The sequence below is a fragment of the Plecotus auritus genome (assembly GCF_963455305.1).
Source record: "Plecotus auritus genome assembly, chromosome: 1".
Lineage (NCBI taxonomy): Eukaryota > Metazoa > Chordata > Mammalia > Chiroptera > Vespertilionidae > Plecotus > Plecotus auritus.
This window is the reverse complement of record NC_137770.1, coordinates 11,356,503-11,373,331: the sequence shown is the minus strand read 5'-3', so window position 1 is coordinate 11,373,331 and position 16,829 is coordinate 11,356,503. Positions and strand designations below refer to the sequence as shown.

The 16,829-nt window shown below is 56.0% G+C and overlaps 1 protein-coding gene across 2 annotated transcripts in view; it reads left to right on the top strand.

Moving 5' to 3' along the window:
• The window catches only part of ITPK1 (inositol-tetrakisphosphate 1-kinase), a 138,386-nt gene that overhangs the window by 66,236 nt on the left and 55,321 nt on the right, over positions 1-16,829 (top strand). The gene's annotated exons all lie outside the window — the stretch shown is intronic.

The following is a 16,829-nucleotide window of genomic DNA, read 5'->3' as shown; positions in this document are numbered from 1 at the left end:
TGATCCTCTGCTTCCTCCACTCCCCCTACTGGGGATCGAGCCTGCAGCCCAGGCCTGTGCCCTGACCAGGAATCGAACCACAGCATCCTGGTGCATGGGACGGCGCTCAGCTAGCTGAGCCACACCAGCGGGCTTCTTTCCCTTTTAGAAAAGAGTCTGTGGGATGCAATTTAATCCCTTTTTATGTTATTGTACAATTAGAAACAAATGTTAAGTGGTAGGGAGTTGGTTAAATGAGTTATGCTTTATTGATCTTTCAATACAGTGGCTTAGAAGAACCTACAGTGCTATAGGAAAATGTTCATTATAGCATATTTAATGAAAAAGTAGGATCCAAACCTGTTTAGTATGATTCCAATTTTGGGAAAAATATATCAACATTGGAGGTTTTGTCCAGCAGCGTATTATTGGCTCTCTGCGATCAAGGAAGAATTGTCTACTGCACACAAGTAACTTGGAATTTAAGCATCTCTTACAATGAATGGGCAGGTGTTAGTCTGATCAGGATTTTTTAAAGCCTCATTACTTTATAACCACATCTGGTATCTTTCCAGCCTGCCTGGTTGTCACTGTCTCCACTGTGGGACACTAGACCTGAGCTCCTGGTGAGCAAAGGCAACCCGTGTCCCATTCGGGGTTCACGGGGCGTCAGGTGGAATTCTGCTGTGCCGTAGGCTCTCAGACTGCACCCTCTGGAAGCCGGGTTTTTGTCCCAGCCTCGCAGTCTTCAGTCGGATGTTCTTGAGTCTGGGCCCAGCTCCCCTTGGTGAAGTGGAGACTGCAGCTGGCTGCACAGTTCAGGCTGCTCTGACCTGGGGGCAGATCTGGAGGTAGATGGAAGCCTGGCTGGCCTTCACCTGTGGTAGCCACTTCGTTCCAACCGTGAGACCCGTCCTTCACGTTTCTGGAACTATCTAACAATCCTTATTAAAATGGGAAATTTTGTTAGAAGTTAGTGTGAATTTGACCCATGGCCAGGCAGAACCCCCTCCCCTCCCTTGGCAAAGCGGGCAGGTGGGATCTGACCTCCGTGAGGACATGCTCTTCTTCCTGGTGACCATGGGAGGGGCCCAGAACTGGCTTTGTCCTGGGGTCAGGGGAATGTCAGGGAGGCTTGCTCAGGTCAGGGGGTTCCTGTGTGGCTCCCCAGGGATTGAGGTTGCCCCCGCTGGGCCATGTCCCTGAACAGGAGTTCACCCAGGGAGCAGGGAACAGCCCTCAGGCCAGCCTTGTCTCAAAACAGCCCTGACAAGTGGCTCAGTGTCCGAGAAGAAAGGAGCACTGTCGAGTGGGTGGGGGTGGGGCTGGGGGGACAGCAGGGTCCTTGCTGCAGGGAGGCTGTTCTGTGGTCCACCCAGCTCTCCAGCGGCCACCAGGCACGTGGTCTGGGGGCTGCACCCCCTCCAGGTGGGTCCTTATTCTTCCTTCATGGACACCTTTCCTGTGGCAGCTGCCAGTCTCTCCCCACCCCTCCTCTCTGCTTCTGCGAGATTTTTCTTAGCATTTCCCACGTCGCCCTCCGCCTGGGTTTTGAGATGAGTGGGAGAGGAGGCAGCCCGTGGTTTTGGTCGTGGTCCCGGAGCTGAGAGAATAGGGTCAGTGTTCCCGGGCGGGCGCTGGGTCTGTGCCTCGGAAAGTCATTATCGCAGCTAGATTGGGAGATGCCCCCCTCCCGGCCTGGGGGCTGAAACCAGTGAATTCTACTCCTCCCCTCCCGGCGGATGGGGTTCAGAGAGCTGCCGGGACTTGTGGGGAGCAGTGGGGAGGTGCTACCAGCAAGTAGAATGGGACCCTGGAGGATCCCGTGGCCCATGGGTCCCCGCTAATGCTCAGAGGAGCCACGCTCATTCATTGTTGGAGATGTCAGCAGAACGTGAAATCAACTGTGTATATCGAGGGGCTTAAGTCACAGCTCTGCTTGTTCTCTCAGTGTCTTTGGTTTTATCTTAAACCTCAACAAGACATTTGCAGTGTTTCTCATGCTGACACAGAGGCTGACCATCCTGGCCCTGACCGTGTGTCCTTTGGCCATTTCAGCTCCTTGCATCCCTGTGGGCCTCCTGAGGCCCGCTCGATGCTACAAGGAGAGCACCCGTAGGACAGGGACAGCGTTCATCTGGCTGTCCTCTCTCCCTGGCCCTCCTGGTTGCCAGGCTCCTTGGGGAGAGGGCAGGGTTCACTGACCACATAATGGACACTTTTTGCCAAGCCCATGTGTCTTGGGGAAGAGTGGCCTTGATGAGCACCCTCCCACCTGTTCCCATCCTCGCTAAGGATGCCCCTTAGGAATAAGAAAAGCACGTGTTACTCATCAAAGTGCGCAAGTCAGGCTGGGGAAGGGGGCCACCTGGCAACACCCATACCCCTCCTGCCAAGTCTTGTCTGGACTGTCCAGGCCCACAGTCCAAAGCCTGGGCCTCAGACTCTGTGGAACCCTGGCCAAGCCACACGCAGAGTCCTGGCTTCCAGGCCCCAGGCCGACCCAGGTGGGGTGAATCCTGGCTCTGCTCTCCCGTGGTGCTGAAATGTAGGGAGGTGCTGCCAGGCACCGGTCACTGGTCAGCAGTGTGATCGCCGTCCTGGATGGCACAGCAGTGCCCTGTAGGCCCACTTGTCATTGGGGGACCAGCCGTGCGGGCTTTTGCTGCCCTAAGTCACCCCCCTTCCAGTAGTCCTGCTCTTCAGACCTTGTTTCCAGGGTAACCCTGCCTCTTAGGCCATCTGCTGACCTCCCGCCTTCCCCTGGACTCAAGAGGCAGAATCTCTGTGGCGTGTGGTCTGCGGTTCATTGGGGACGTCCTGGTAAATGTTTGCAGACAGCACACCACCGTCTTCACAGCCCGGCTCACCAGCCACTGCCTCGAGTCGACTTCCTGACCCGGCCTGAGCAACCACACCTTCGTTTCCCACGGCGCCCTTCTGGGCCATTCTGTTCTCCTTGCCTCATTCCACGTGACAGTGTCTGCCCGCAGAGGGCCTTCCCTTGGCCCTCGGGGGGTGGGGGTGGGGGTTAGGTACACACGAGGCTTGGTTTCTGTGCCTTGAACGAATGACTGTGAAGTGGGGTAACCAGGATCCCGGAGACCATCAGCAGCAGAGTCGAGGTGTTTGTTTGAAAGGGGATGGTGAGCAGGACAGGGCACTATTGTCCTGGGAGACAGCAAAGCCCCGTGGAGAGAGGGAGGACCCAGGAGAGGTATGCGCTCGCCAGGGGCTGGCTTGTAGGCGGTGGGTGCCCACAGTGTGAGCCATCAGTGCTGCTTGGAGTGGGGTGGGGAGGAGAAGGCTGCCACGGTGCTGCCAGGCTAGAGAGGTGAGGGGGACCGTGGGAGGGCGGGACATTGAGGTGGAGGGAACCCCTCAGGCCTGGCCCAAGGGGAAGGTGTGCAGGCGTGGGCCCCGGGCGCCGGCACTGACCCTATGTGCCCAAACCATGCCAGTTCCTCTCTGCCCTCACCGAGTTCACCTTAGCAGTTCTCATCTCAGTTTCTGACTGGACCCAGCCACAGACATTCGCCGAGTCCCCACCTCACACAGGTTCAAGGTCTCGGGTACCCAGGTGACGAGGACACTCCCTGCCTTCTGACTGGGGAAGCACAGCAGACAGACCATCCCGACCCAAGCTGGTTAGAGCCCACCTCCCATTTCAATTCCTCGTGGGAGGTTCTAGAAAAACACAAATGCGTAGAGGCAGAACTGGGCAGAGGAACTGGGGTCACCTTCGGAGGAGACCTGTAGGGTCCCCAGAGGGAAGGCGTTTTCTGGGTCAGAATCAAGGAGGGCCTCTGAATTCCAATAAACCCAGCTGTTTGCCTTTGGCTGGTGTGGGCTTTCCAGTCTTGCCCTCCTGCGGAGAGGGAGGGGTGGTTGCCATAGGAACCTCTGGTTGTTGCAAGTGCCTATATGAGGGGAAACTACCTCCTAAATCAGCCAGTCTGTGGGGACTGTGCTGGGGCAGGATGCTGAGGGGGCCTCTGGGAGGAAGGTGTTGGCTCAGGGGTTAGGGAGAACATTAACCTGCCTTCAGGCACCTTTCTCCCCATTCCCAGCTTTGGAGCGCCCGCACCCACACCCCTGATGGGGTTCTGTCCTGTGTGGGTAGCCCACCCATCCTTGGCCCCTGCCACTCTCGCTGTATCTCTGCTGCTTCCCTCACCTCCGCCATTACTGCCCTAGTTCTAGACTTTGCTGTTTACCCCCTCCTGTGCCCTGGTCCCATCCTGCTACACACACTGGGCCATTCTCTCCCATCACAAACCCTCCCTGGCTCCTGAGGCCCCTGGGGCGGCTGTGACCCTCTTCCAGCGTTTCCTCCGCCACCCTCCTGTCCTGGCAGGCTCCCACCTCTTGTCTGACTCAACCTCTTTACATGTGGACCCCTGCCCTCCCCCAGTGGTCGCTGCTTGCAGATTACTGGTTGGTTTCTCTCTGTCCAGCCCTGGTTCTCAGGCCTGGGCCCAGCACCGAGCCGGGCCCGAAGGAGGGTGGGAATGTTGGATGGGGCAGAGTAAGGTTGGCCACTGCCATGGGACATCGTCAAGGTTCCTGCTGAGATGACAGAAGGTAACTGTCTAGGCAAGGTCGCCCTGCCAGCTGACATAATGGCTGCTGCTTAAAGATTTTGTAAAATTGATTTTTAGGGAGAGGGAAAGGGAGAGAGAGAGAGAGAGAAACATTGATGCGAGACAACATCCATCGCCTGCCTCCTGCATGTCCCCCACTGGGGATCGACCCCACAACCTGGGAATCGAACTGGTAACCCCTCGATGCTCAGGATGACACTCCAACCAACTGAGCCACACCAGTCAGGACAGGACTGCTTCTTTGAGTTCCTCTGAGGTGCGAGTGTGCTAAGGCACAGTGAGTTTAAACTTGACCTCACCCACTTCAGGAAACCGTCCTTGACCCTGGTCCTCCTCACCTATAGGATTGCAGTAATACACGAGTGAAGCTTAGTCACAGGCCTCAGAAGAACCTGCGACAACAAATTTGAATTTGCTGATGTAATTTGTAGACCCTGGGAAAAACCCATGCCTGGTCTCACTCCACCGCCCGCTTTCGGGTGCAGCGCCCCTTGCGCCAGGCGTTGCTTTCACGGATCTGCTTTCGCTCTGAGTCTCCTGGGCGTCTCTGTGTCGAGGCTTCTCAGCGGCTTCTGAGCAGCTGCTGCCCTAGTGTCAGGAAACCGACCCGGTTTAGCAGAAGGCCCAGGCCCTCCTTACCCCCCAAGAGAGGGGCTGGCTTCACAGGGTACATGAGCTATCTTGCCATTGTCACCCGCTGCCTGGCTTCAAAGCTGAGCTTAAAGGCAGCTGCTCGGAGGCATGGGGTGCATTACAGTCCACAGAATATGGTCTCCCCATCACAAGTCTCAGCAGCTCCCCAAGGTCACCATGCGCTACTCCAGGATGCCGCTAACCCGACGATATCGGGTGTGGCGTGCACGTGATACCTGGGGACTTCTTCCCAATTGCAAGCAAAAGTGGATCACGCATCTTCTAGGGGCACCTGTGCTGATTCTGCCAAGTCTCCAAATTCCTGTGACCTGGCATTCTTTAGATTTCTCCCAGTCGAGGTGGGAAGGGTTTCAGCGCCCATTTCTAACGCTGTTGTCGTTGTCCAGCGTGTACGTGAGCACCTTGGAGCCCCTGAGAAGCCCTGCCCTGAACGCGCCTATTTAACCCGACACAACCCAGTGCCTTTCAGGGATTTTGAGTGCTTCTTTTTCCTGGAATGTGACCGATGTCGTAAATAATTCCTTCGTTAACTCTGTATCAAATGCCAGTTTGGAAACTGCCCGAAGGACTGCTGTCTTTGGACTGGGAAGAAATGAATATAGAAAGAGTATTCTTTGGGGCTTACGCATTAATCTCTGTAGGCTTAGTAGACATTTGACTCACAAGTTTCCCTTATTGCTAAAGAGGCTGCACAGAGAGCGTGTATTTTTGGCATGGAGAATTCTCAGCACTTGTGCCCCGGGCTGCCAGTTGCCTTTCTGGGAGCAACATGGAGATAAGGAAACATGGAGATGTGTTTTCCGTTGTCAGCAGAAAAAAACATCCTAGGCCAGGAGCTGGGGTGGAGCAGGGGAGAAGGAAGCTGGTTTGGGACATGACGTGGGCACCCCAGCCGGGGGTGGGCTCTGTTCTCATACCAGGAGCTCTTGGCGCCAGACCCGGGGGCCTTAGAGGGGTCTGTAGTCCTCGTTGAAAATTAGACCCCCAGGTTACAGACAAGAAAAATGATGGCCTCGCATCAAGGGCATCAGTGCCAGGCCCCTGACCCATGGCCCCCTACTCTTCAAAGCGCCATCCATTGAAGTTCTTACCTAAGCCCCCTGTTCTGTGGGCCATAAAAATGACAACTGCTGGGTGCTAAGTGCTTCCAGCATGGATGAGGGAGGGTGTTGACGCTGCACATGTGTTAGCTTCCAGAGTGGTCTCTTCAAAGGGAAGGGAGGCATAACTCCCCGCTGAGCCCTCCGGGGGCTGGTGACACACTCCCAACTTCAGATGGGCCCTTGGAGGTTCTGCACAACCTCCCCATCCCCGTGTGCCCCTCGCGCTAATCGAGACCCACTAAATGCAGCCACTGCTCGGGGCCCGTCGCTGGCATTTCTCCTTCCTGGGACTGGTTGATCGGGGTCCTCCAGGTCTCAGCTCAGATGCTGCTTCCTTAGAGAGGCGTTGTGTTAGTTCCCTGGTCTGCGTGACATTTCCACAGACTGGAACTTTTGCAGAAGTCTTTGGCTGGGAGCTTCTCCAGTGGGTCCTGTGGAGTCCTCCCACTTCGAGCCCAACATAAGTGTATTAGGCCTGGGATCCTTGGGGGTCCAATCTAGGCCTGGGGGGTGGGTGAGGACAGTTTGGGAAGACAGTGAGGTGGTGGCTATGGGGGAAGGAGCAGTAAGAGTTTGGTCAGAAATCCCTTGGGCCTGCCTCTTACTGGCAGTGACTTTGGCCGAGTTTACCTAAACTGTCTTCATTTTCTTAATGGAGGGTAACATTTACTTGAGGGGTCATTGTGTAAACGCTCAATGAATACTGTGTGAGTGAATGGGCGAGTGGGTGGGCGGATGTATGTCTGCGTCTCCAGCTTTGGGGAATGAATTCAGTGCATATTTGCTGGTTCCTGGCACAGCTGGGCACTGTGCCAGGCCTTGCATGGGTCACAGGGAGGAACAGGGCAGGATCACCGACCTCAGCGAGGGTGCCCAGGCCAAGGAGAACTCTGCTTCTGCAACTCACCAGGGGAGTAAGCATCATGCTGGGGACCCGGATGCTCAGAAAAGTCCCATCTGAACCCGAGCATCCATTACTAGTAGCATCGGAGGTGGAGGGTCCAGTAAGAACTGTGACAGATGAGGACCTGGAGGGACCAAGAGCAGAGAAGGCTCCAGGAAGGGAGAGTGGAAGCCCTGCTCCTGGAATGACTGCGGGAGGGCCTGCTGCGGGCCTGGCGGGAGCTGAGGCTTTACCAGCATCTCGTCAGATGCTGGAGGCAGGTGTCTGTGGCTCCATTTTACAGATGAGGAAACAGAGGCTCAGAGATTGGAGGCCACTGACTGAAGGCCCAGGCTCTGTCCACAACTCTGTCTTCCTCCATCTGTTCCCAGTACTGGAGGCCTGGCATTGGGCAGAGGGTTTCCTGGCTGGCTGTGTTCCTCAGCACAGGCTAAGCTAAGCCACTGGAACCAACGACCCCGTACCTCACAGGCTTATCACAGTGAAGCTTTATTTCTGTTCCTGTCACATTCTGATGGAGTCTGGTGGCCTCTCCAGCTTACTGTATCTACCACCACCTCCCACACCTCCCTATTGTTTGTTTTTACGCCTCACCGGAGGGTATGTTTCCATTGATTTTAGGGGGAGAGGGAGAAAGAGAGAGAGAGAGAGAGAGAGAGAGAGAGAGAGAGAGAGAGAGAGAGAGACATTGATGCGAGAGAAACATCTTTCAGTTGCCTCCCCACATACCCCTACCTGGGATCCAACCTGCCACCTGGGTATGTGCCCTGACTTGGAATGGAACCCGAGACCTTTCGGTGCATGGGTCAATGCCCCAACCAACTGAGCCATACCGGTCATGGCCCCCCTATTGTTTTGCCTCCTAGAACCCTCGTTGCTGCTGCCTCCCAGGGACATTATGAGGATGAGGTGAAGTAAGTATGTAATGTGCCCAGCACGGTGCCTGGGGACTTCCTCCACATCTGTCCTGGTGGAGGTGACTGTTAGGATCACACTGGCACGGAGACACACAGGGCCGCGAGGCTTACAGTGACGCCGGAGAAATCAGCCTCCATAGGAAGAAGATCCAAACTGCTGACATCTGTGCAGCGTGCGTGGCTCCATTCACGTGGGACCTGGTGCCTGTCCCCTCTGTGTGCTGGTGATGACTGTAGGAAGGATGTGTCATTGCCCTCACGCTGCAGGTGAGGAAACAGGCTTAGGGAGGGGAGGGAAGTGCCCTCCCGGGGCCTGGAGACTGCTCTGCCCTCTGCCCGGGGAGGGGGTGCTGTGCTGGGGTGGCTCAGGAAGAGGAGAATTGACCCAGGGAGAGGGGGCTGCTGAGGGCAAGACTCGGAGGGCTTCCTTGGGCCTGGGGACAGGACGTTAGCGATGCGCACGGGACAGCCAGCCTGCGTTCTGTGGCCTTGGGCTCTCCTCCACGTGGGTCCAGATCTGCCCGTCGTTTCCATGTTCTTCTTTTTTCCGAGTCTGTGGTTTTGTGTTTTCCCCTGAGGACAGGACCAGACCGGTGCCTGGCACATAGCAGGAGGGTTTGTTCCCAGCACTCGGGGTCCGGGCTGCAGCACCACTGTGAACAGGAACTGGTTGGAAGTAGCCCACGTGGCCGAGCCACACAGGGTCCAGGGACTCATCTGGCAGAGTTAGGGGTGGGCTTCCCTGGGGTGCTGGGGAGCAGCCACGTTGACGGTGTGGCTCTCTGTTCAAGGTTTCTGCCTTCTGATCTTAAGGGATTGGACAGGTAATCTTCCCCTTACAAGATAAATCCCTGTTGTCGTATTTCACCCAAGTACTAAAGTATAACTTAAAAACAATCCTAACAAAAGCCCAGCCTTACCTGGTTAGTTACCTGATGAGGCCCATGTGCTTCCATGTACTTTCTCCCCCAGCCCCCTTCACTTCCATGTTCAAACACCTGGAAGAAGGAAAACCTCAGGGACACTGTTCGGGAGGCTGCGCTGTGTTAACAAACAACCCCCAAGTCATAGTAGATGAGAACTCTGTGCTGTTATGTCTCATGCCACGAGCCCAGAGGGGTCAGCTGGGGCCTCACTGAGTGGCCTCCATCGTGAATGTCGCCAGTCCCGTGCTAGCGGGCTCTGGAGGCCCTGGCACGTGGAGGTAGATGCTCTGCCACGGGAGTGACCTGTTTCACTGTTCCTCACAGCTCATTGGCCAGAAGTGGTCATGTGATGACACCCAGTTACAAGGGAATCAGGAGGAGCCGTCCTGCCCCGTGTCCTGAAAGGCACTGCTTGCCCATAGTGACTCCTGTGCCCAGAACCCTCCCAGTCTTGGGTCTGTGTTTTCTTTCCAGCGTCACCCACAGCAGACGTGGTTCCACGTGGTTGTGATACACACACCACACTTGTCTCTGCTGGACTTCTTCCTTGTCATCCCAGTAGCCCTTTAATGCCCCCTGGTGTGGGTGTGCCCGTCGTTGCGTAGCCAGTCCCCTGTTTTGGGACACGCATTCTGTGTCTCTTCTCTTGTTCATTGGCCTCAGTGAATCTCTGGGCCGGGAAGGGTGGTAGCCTGCTGATTGTTTTTCCTCAGGCCAGCATCCCAGGAGTGGGCTTGCTGGGTCAAAGGGTGTGGCCCTATCCTTTTTCAAAAATATTTGTTATTGATTTCAGAGAGGAAGGGGGAGGGGGAGAGAGAGAAACATCAATGATGAGAGAGAATCATTGACCGGCTGCCTCTTGCACGTTCCTTATTGGGGATCGAGCCTGCAACTGGGTCCGGAATCGAACTGTGACCTCCGGGTTCATAGGTTGACGCTCAACCATTGATCCATGCCAGCTGGGCTCTCCTTTTAATCCACTCTTAGCCTGGCTCCCTAGCATTGGATGCAGCCCGGGGTTTTCTTAGCTCCTGAGAATCTGAATCCCGTTCTCCAGGAGCCGTGCTTGCTGAGCGGGTGTAGCTTTTCTGGCTCTATGAAGTAAAGTCAGCTTGCAAGTTGCCAGAACTTTGGAGCTGCAAGGTACCTCATCATGAGGCCATTTCGTCGACTGGGCCCCTCATCTTCTAGGGGAGGAAGGTTATCCACTCTGCTGCCTTAAGCAGATGGCTGTTTACTCTCCTTGCCCCAGTAATTAGACACCAGCTACTGAGAAACTGGGGAATTGGGTGAGGGAGCAAAGGCCACAGCTTTCCTTCCCCAGCCTCCTGTGACCCTTCAGCTCCTGACCTCTCTGAGACCTACCTTGAAGTCCTTTGGGCATGCGAGTGGCCCTCGCCAGGGGAAAGCCTCGGCCCCCCTCTCCCCGAGCTGTCGCTCGCAGCCAGCCGCTCTGAAACACACGACCAGTGCTGCATCCACCCAGGCCACACGCCCTTTTGAAGTCTGTCCATGCGGCACCAGACCCGACTTTTCAAGAGACCAGCTTCTGCTTGATGGCGCCTTTCAACATTGGAGGTGGCAGTCCTGTCCCCATCCTCAGATCCTTAGAGAGTGCGAAGGAATCAATCAGACCTACACCCTCGCCTTTCATCCGGGCCATTTTGTCTGGACCTTGGTTGAGACAACACTTTTGATCTGGCGACTTCCACTTAAGTCACAGCTGAACACACACCACTCTGCGGGTGTGAATTGAGGGAGAAGGGATGGAAAGAGAGCCCAGGCGCCCGCGACACCTTTTGGTTTAGAGGTTAATTATCTGGCTGTGTCTGGAGCGAGAGCTGGTCCCTGTGCAGCTGTGACTCCCTCTGACCGGGGCAAGTTCCTAACCTCTGTGACTCGGTGTCCTCGTCTGCATCCAGGTGCTTATTAGAGTTCTGTGTGGCCCGGACTCAGAGTTTTAAAATGTTAATTGTCATTAATACCGATGATACATTTTATTGTAGCAACAAGTACTTTTGAGGAGTCTAATGTTAGTACGAGTCACCTAGCTTTGCAAAATTCAAATTCTGGCCTGTACTCGAGCTCTTGACAGAAAGTCAGGAAAATGTCCACTGGTCAGTAATAAGGCGGGTGGTAAGAATAGGGATGCAGAATAGCTGACATTCATCGAGTGCACTATTAAGTAGGAAAGACACACGCCTGTGTTTCTCCCTCACTCTCTTTTACACATTCCGTCCCGCCGACACCAGGCAGTGGGAGTTCTTCTCAGATCAAGCAGTTCTGCAGCACCAGCCGGTTGTCCTGCAGTGTGACTCGGTTCTGACACCGCCTACCTCGAGTTAACAGCAGATCTCACGGGTTAAAAGGCCACAAGACTGCCTCCCCTCCCCTGCCCCCTTGAGATTGGATGCCAGTCTCAAGTCCAGGTTGTTCCCTGTGCTCCTGACCATTTGGCTAAAAATTGGAGGTTCCCACCACCCCATCCTTGGTATGATTGATTTGCTAGAATGGCTCACAGAACTCAAGAAACCAGGTCACGTACTGTTTACCGGCTTACTGTAAAAGGGTATGGGAAAGGAGATAGTTGAGCATGCAGGTGGGAGAGGTGCATCGGGCACGGTATGTGGGAAGGGACACGGCTCCCACAGTCTCCTGGAGCGAGCCACCTGCCAGCCCCTCCTTGAGTTCAGCGGCCCAGGAGTCCCGGACCCACACCCTTGGGATTTTCATGGAAGCTCCATCACGTGGGCATGACCCATCAATCAGCTTACTTTCCAGCCTCTCCCCGTTTCCTAGGGAACAGGGGATGGGACCGAAGCTTCTCGTCACGGCTTGGTCTTTCTGGTGACCAGCCCTCACCCAGGAGCCCACCAGGCTTTGCTTCCCTAGAACAGAAGATCTCCTGTCATCCAGGACATTCAAAGGTGCTTGTTTCACCACTAGACTCCTTGGCCAGGTCTTGCTGAGGGTGGACGTGAGCATTGAGATCTCAGCAGGTTGTTAACCGCTGTGTCTCCCTCCTGATCCCCCGTCTCAGGCTGCTGTGAGCACTTAATGAGTTAATGCGTGTAAAGTGTTTAGAACAGAGCCCGGTACAGAGCACGTGTGCGAGAGCTGCGCACCAATGTCAGGATCAACATCGAGGTTCCCAGAGAGGGGAGACCGCACAGGCCAGGCCTTCCCCTGCCTGACCCCCACGCTGGCTTCACTGGGGCCTTCTCAGCGGGCAAGTCCGATGCAGCCTGTTTGGGCGGCTCAGACCTGCACATTGGTTTCAGGTCACAGAGCACATTGCGTTTTGCATCCACAGAGGAGCAGCCGGTAGGTGGGGGTCGGAGCCAGGTTTCCTGAGTCCCCAGCCTCCCTGATGAGCCCCAGGGATGGTTTTCTGTTTCTTTCATGTTTAGCTGGTTATTGATCATGTCAGGGAAGCACGTGGGGAAGTTTGGGGGAGAAGGGAGAGCTGGGAATACAGCTGAGAACCCCCTGTCTTTGATTTCTTCCTAACCCCCTGCAGCCCCCACGTTCTCCCTTTGGGGACTGTATTAGATAGGCTAGGCCAGTGGTCGGCAAACCGCGGCTCGCGAGCCACATGCGGCTCTTTGGCCCCTTGAGTGTGGCTCTTCCACAAAATACCACGTGCGGGCGTGCACGTGCGATTGAAACTTCGTGGCCCACGCGCAAGTCGGTTTTCAGCCTGGGCGAGTCTATTTTGAAGAGGTGGCTTTAGAACACTCAAGGGGCCAAAGAGCCGCATGTGGCTCGTGAGCTGCGGTTTGCCAACCACTGGGCTAGGCTAACAGCTAGTGCATATACCGCCCCAAATTTTGGCTTAACATACTGAATCTTTATTAGTTTATACCACAGCAGAGTCCTGCTCCTGGGAGGCGCCTGGCCCTCTAGGGCTTGGCAGTTTCTATGGGATCCTCTGCTTCCTGCCTGCAGGGAGGCATTGGAGGGGGTCGTGGGCCCCCTCCCAAGGTGCCCGTCAGAGGTCCGTGCTGCAGGACACGCCCTTTTTGGCAGAGGTGGTACCTGGGTCACCGAGGCGTTTGGAATTGACAAATTAAGGAGTGTTCAGTGCAGGCGAGTTCTGTATCCTATCACTGCCTTCTCCCCGGGTCTCACCTTCCTTCCCCACCCTCTCCCTCCTCCATGGCTCGGCCTAGACATCTGCTCCCCTAGGAGTCTGCTTCTAACTCCCAGAGCAGGGAAGGGTCACTCTGCTTCATGGAACGTCGCTTCTAGTTGGTCTATGTTGTTCAGTTTTTCTTTAAAGCGTGGTTTGCGTTTAGCACACATTGAGCCATCGATCTTCCTGCTTGGGGAGGGGTGAGTTGTTTGAAGAAGATGAACTTTTGAGCTGGGACTTGGAACACAAGTAAGAGCTCACTGTGTGGACAAGGGGCTCTTGGGGCAGGCTGCCATTCCAGGCAGAGGGGCGTCTCCCTCGCCTGAGTCTGCCTCCCGAGAGAACCAGGGCTCTCTGCCCGACTGGAGAGGGCAGGGGCCTGGCACACAGCAGGTGCCCAGGAAATGCCTGTGGAAGAAGTGAGCGAGCAAGCAGAAGTGTTGTCCTGAGCACTCGGAGTGGGGGTAACGGCCTGCGTGGGCTGAACACCACCCTGTGCCGCATCCATGAACCGATGTTCTAATCCACCTAAGCAGCCCTGAGCGGGGTAGAGGGAACATAGTCGCATCTTTATATTATGAACGGGGAAACCGAGGCACCGATCAGATAAGCCACCCGCTGCAGCCTAGGAGCACTGAGCCTTGATGGGTTTTCGCATCTGCAGTGGCCGTCCTCCTCCCGACCAGGCGGTGGGAAGGTGGCGAGGCAGAGCCTCGCTGCCTCGGCTGCCGCTGTCATGACTGGGTTGCCTGTTTGAAGTTGGAGGTGACTTTCCAGCCACTGGGGTTTGCAGGCCTTTGTTTCATCTCCCAGCCCTCCCCCACTGCTTCGCCGCTGAGGGAACAGTGGGCCCTTGTTTCTCCGGGTCTGAGCGCTGCACAGACAGCATCCAGCATTGGCCTCCCAGGATGGCGTGACTTGGAAGCGCGGTGCCCGCAGACCTCCTCCGGCCTCAGTGGCGGCCCTTTCACTGAGAAGCCTTGTTACTCACAGAGGGAGACCGATCGAGCCCCTTCTGTGGAAAAGAACAAGTCCCCTGGAACGTTTTTTTCTGGGGACAGAGCGAGGCCAGAAAGACAAAATGACACAATGGAAATGAGTTCACTTCTGCCTGAGCCCCTACCCCCACCCCTTCTGGGAAACAGAGGTGCGTCCCCTTCTGAGGGTCCCCTCCTCTGTGGCATCCCCCTTCCTCTGAGGGTCCCCTCGTCTGGCACATCCTGTCCTCTGAGGGCCCCTCCTGAGGGAGCAGCCTGTCTCCTCCTCCCCAGGCCGTGGGGGAGGCTGAAGCCCCACTTGAGCCTCTCTGGCCAGCCGAGTAAAGCCGTGCTGGACAGCCTGTTCGAGGCGCTGGCTTAGGCCTCACCAAAGACACTGCAGGGAGGGATGGCCGAGCCAGGGACCAGACTGGCCTGATGTGTGTCCCAAGTCGCTTTATCCTGAAAGGGTTATACTGGCATAAAAATGCTTGGAAAATATACAAAGGAAGGTGGACAGCGTCCAGAACTCGACTGTTTACCTTCAGCGGAGCAGCCGGGAATGCGGAGAGCTTATTTTCCAAACAGCCCATGGTTGTCAGGTCTACAGGCCCTGGCTGATGCCCGGCAAGGATGAGACAGGGCATCTCCTTGGCCACCGGACACCCAGCTCCTCGGGCTGATTTCCGTCCCTCGTGCTGCACAGGAGACCCGGAAAGTTCTCAAGGGGATGGAGTTTCTGACTGGCCCCGGGGTGCACTGCCCAGCATCCCTCACGGGACCTGATTCTCTTCCGGGTGTAGCTGTCTTGGTCTGAAAATACTGGCCTCTTGTTTGTGGTGCCTGTCTCGGCAGAGCCACTGGATACAGCAAAAGTGGGTCTGTGGCCGTGGCACCTTCTGAGAATTTGCTGTTCTTTTCCCACGTTGCCACTTCCCACTGACTTCTCTGTCCTCTTTCACTTTCTGCTTGCTTTCTGGGAAAGACTGTAATACAGAATCTGCAGACAGAACCGGGAAGGCCCCAGCAGTTTCCTGTTTTGGTTGAAGGAGAAACTGAGGCCGAGAGGATGCTGAGCTGGGCTTGTGCACGGGCCCAGGATGCCTGGCAGCTCGGCTGGGGCCTGAGCCCGTGGGTGTTGCTGTTTGGCTTCTGTCCAGGCCTCAGCTGGGCCACTTCCCAACTGCGTGGCCTTCGCGGTCATTTTTCCTCCCGAGCTCTTGGTGTCCTGGTGTGGGAAGGCGGGAACATCATCCCCAGCCCTGGGCTTGCTGTGAGGACCGGCACCTCTTTCCCGCCCGGGAGCCCGGAAGAGAGGGTCGGCCTCCACCGGTCTGCTTTCTGTTTTGTTTTGTACACAGGCTAGTCACCATGGGAAGGGGAGTCTTCATTATTTTCTTTTTTTAATAGGGGAAATCCCTTAATATCTTTCCTGGCAGGCAGTAAAAAAGAGGAGACAAGGGTATCGGCAGGAATGAGCTGGCACAACCTGAAGGTTTAACTGAAACAGTTTAAATCTGGGCAGGGTCACAGGAGGCACCCTGGGAGGGGAAGCTGTCACCACCCCAGGCCTGAGGGGACAAAGGGAGGGAGGGTGGCACCGGAGCCCTAGAAATAGCCGTGGTCTTTGGGAGGGGCTGCCCTGCCCATGGGGACTGTGGCTGCTGCCAGAAATATGGTGGGGGCGTGAGGACGTTAACAAACACCCAGACATATTCTCTCTCTCTCTCTCTCTCTCTCTCTCTCTCTCTCTCTCTCTCTCTCCCCCCCTCCTTCCCTCCCATCTCCCATTGGTGCTTCCAATTGCCCAGACTTGGTGGACAAGGCAGCCAGGTGGTTGTGGCTCCAGAGGACAGCTTCCAGGGCGTAGGGGTGGGGGCACTGAATGACAAGCGAAAGCTCAGATCTGTTTTTGTCCCAGCTCCCCGCTTTCTCACTGAGATCCCAGACAGGTTCCAGAAGTCTGTTCTCCACCCATCTGTGAAATCGCTTCTCATCATGTGGTTGGGGAATAAAATGAATGCACGCTGAGTTTTTTAGCACGGTGCCTCCCAGAGCCATCATTGGTAGCTGTCGTCGTGACTTCTTGACTAACGACTTTGAAACAGTCAGCCTTGAATCCCGGAGGGAGTCCCACTTGGGAGGGTGGGGCTGAGGGCAGGGGCGGGGTTGGTGCCTCATCTGGCTTCTACCGAGGCCATCCGGGGGTCAGCCAGGTGCCGTGCTGGCGCCTGCTGCCTCCAAAGGCCTGGCCTTGCAGGTGGTGGTGTCCGCGTGCAGGGCGGCAGACATCTGGCGGGTCAGGCTGCCCTGGCTGTTGGCAGGTGCTCCTGCCTTGGGGTCAGGTGGTGCCGACTGTCTGTCAGCCAGCGGCTCTGGTCCCTGGGGGCCCTTGTGCTCTTGAAACAATAAACACATGCCAGTGGCAGCAGGGCGTCGCCAGTGGAGCAGGGCGAGCCGTGTCCCAGGGATCACAGGCAGCCCTGCGCTCCCTCACTTTGTCATGATCAGCCCGGTTCCAGTGTGGCGTGTAAGCAGCTGGTCTCTCGAGCAGCAGCTCTCAGATTTATGGAGATCACTGCTTTGCTAAGAGTTTGTGTCGTTTTGTGGAGTGTCCTCTTGGACCTCAG